The sequence below is a fragment of the Scylla paramamosain genome, chromosome 38 (genome assembly GCF_035594125.1).
Source record: "Scylla paramamosain isolate STU-SP2022 chromosome 38, ASM3559412v1, whole genome shotgun sequence".
Classification (NCBI taxonomy): domain Eukaryota; kingdom Metazoa; phylum Arthropoda; class Malacostraca; order Decapoda; family Portunidae; genus Scylla; species Scylla paramamosain.
Genome location: NC_087188.1, coordinates 10,388,735 through 10,391,234, shown reverse-complemented (window position 1 = coordinate 10,391,234; position 2,500 = coordinate 10,388,735). Strand labels below are relative to the sequence as shown.

General features: G+C 40.2%; 1 protein-coding gene across 4 annotated transcripts in view; it reads right to left on the bottom strand.

Moving 5' to 3' along the window:
• LOC135091733 (cyclic nucleotide-gated cation channel alpha-3-like) overlaps nt 1-2,500 on the bottom strand; it is a 70,359-nt gene that overhangs the window by 55,360 nt on the left and 12,499 nt on the right. For 2 of the 4 annotated variants that reach the window (XM_063989645.1, XM_063989644.1), the window contains exon 3: nt 2,450-2,500. This exon is cut by the window's right edge and continues 10 nt beyond it. The exons of the other annotated variants lie outside the window; for them this stretch is intronic. The gene's annotated coding sequence lies outside the window, so the exon portion shown is untranslated. The remainder of the gene's footprint in view (nt 1-2,449) is intronic. 4 annotated transcript variants of the gene reach the window in all.

The window sequence follows — 2,500 nt, the reverse complement described above, 5'->3', positions numbered from 1 at the left end:
CGAAAAGATGTAAATGGGAAAACTTATAAAAAAAAAGATAAAGAAAAAAATCAGCCTATTAACTCGTGAAGTATTCTGGGTTCTGTACTACAAAATCGAATCTGTTATCATTATGTTTATTCTTCCCACGCTAGAGAACCATTCAGAGACCAGTACAAATATTGAGTGTCTGTGAAAGTTGTATATGGGAAAAATTGTCTATGAAGGTTAAGAACAAAGGCCACAAACTATTACTGCTGTCCATTTTTTCAGCCTAGCAAACCATTCAGGAGGCTGTTAATTCATTTTTTCCCGGCTTATGTGTTATTCAGGATGTCTAGTACAAAACTGAGTGCCTATTCAAGTAGTAGGTGGGAAACAAACAAAAATAACCCTTTGATCACCAATTTGATACACCTTCCCTTAATTGTCAACCACTGAAACACCTTTACTTGTACTACAGTCACATCCAATCTTTGAACTGGGAAGAAATTGCAAAATGTATTCTTTTTCATCGCTAACTTCCTTGTAGATGCTTATAAATACTTCACTGCATTGCTTCTGGTGCTGCTGATTGGTTCGTCTCGCAGTGAAAGGGTTAAGTGTATAAACTCGAGAAGTAGTCAAGGCTTTAGTACAAAACTGGGCGTCTAGAAAAGTTGGAGATAAAAAAATATTCCCTGGCAAGGTTTACAACAGAGGTCACAGTCTCTCTTCACCTACACAGCGGGTGAGAAAAACATGACCAAAACAGGAATGATAATAAAAACAGGATTAAATACAGGGATGAATGCATGTTATTTCTACCTGCCATCTTCGTCCACTTTCTGATCTTTTAAAGCTCCCTAATGTTGATAATAAGAACAAGACAATTATGAAAGGTCTGAGTGTCACTGTTTCCATCTATCGTTTTCATTCATAAATTTGTCTAATCTTTTTAATCTCCCTAATACTAATAATAAGGACCGGATGATTAAGTAGAAGGATTTGAGATCGCTTTTTCCACCTATCTTCTTCACAAAATTGTCTAATCTTTTGAAGCTCCCTAATAAGAAGAACAAGAATATTAGGAAATGTCTGCGTATCAATTTTTCCGCTTGCCGTTTTCATTCGTAAATTTGTCTAATCTCTCTCTCTCTCTAGTAATAACAATAAGGAGCGGAAGGCAAAAATAAAAGGTTTGGGAGCCAGCTTCTATTGTCATTCTCATTCATAAACTTCTCTAATCTTTCAAAGCTTCCTGATAACGATGATAAAGACAGCCAGATTAAAGAAAGGGAGGGGTGGTCGCCCGCTCCTCCCACTCCATTACTGCAAAAGCTGAGGGGAATTCAAGAGGAATTTCAATTTTGGAGGGAAACTGATACCTCTCTGAAAGTGTCTAAGGTGGAGGGAGGAGAGGAGGTAAAAATGGAGGGAACACTGGGTTTCCTCTCTCCACCTTTTTTTTTTTCCTTCCTCGTTTTCTTTTCCACATTGTTGAAGGGAAAAAATAAAGGAAGGTAACTTTTCTTTACTTTTAGCCTTCTCTCTCTCTCTCTCTCTCTCTCTCTCTCTCTCTCTCTCTCTCTCTCTCTCTCTCTCTCTCTCTCTCTCTCTCTCTCTCTCTCTCTCTCTCTCTCTCTCTTCCCACATGAAAAGTCTTTCCTCCACTCTCCTTACTTTTTCCTCCCTTCTCCTTCTCTTCTTGTATATGGAAGAAAAACGGAGGAAACTTTCTCTCCATACCACTCTTTGCCCCTTTTCTCTACTGGTGGAAAGAAATGGAGTGAAGACACAAGAGAAAGAGAGATAGAGATAGAGAGAGAAGCGAGGGAGAGAGAAAGGGAGAGAGAAATAAAGAAAAGATGGAAGGGAGAACAAAGAGAAGGTAAGAAACAAGTTATTGATTAAAAAGGGAAAGGAAACAAAGAAAAGAAGGAAGTATGGATACGAAAAAAAAGGAGAAGGAGAATATGGAGCGAGGGGCGAAGGAGCGAAGGAGGGAAGGAGGGAAGGAGAGAAGGAAGGAGGAGGAAAGTTATGCACTGTTCCTGTCTGGCATAAGCATTGCTAAGTTACAGAATGGAAGGAATGTAAGACGAAGGAAGAGAAGGAGGGAAGGAGGGAAGGAGGGAAGGAGGGGGAGGGAGGGAGGGATGGAGGGAAGGAGGTAAGCCCGTGTAGCAGTTTCCTCCTATCTTATCTAGTCTTAACTTGCCTCTATTCAACCTTCTCGCGAGTCTCGTTAAAGTGAATCAAGTGTGTGTGTGTGTGTGTGTGTGTGTGTGTGTGTGTGTGTGTGTGTGTGTGTGTGTGTGTGTGTGTGTGTGTGTGTGTGTGTGTGTGTGTGAATACATTAGCATTATGATGATGATACTGATAATGATAATAATAATAATAACAATAATAACAATACTTTACAATAACTTCCACAACAACAACAACAACACACACACACACACACACACACACACACACACACACACACCTGTTCAGAGGGAGTACAGGCGAGGCGGTAGCTGGTCAGGTCTGGGCAGTG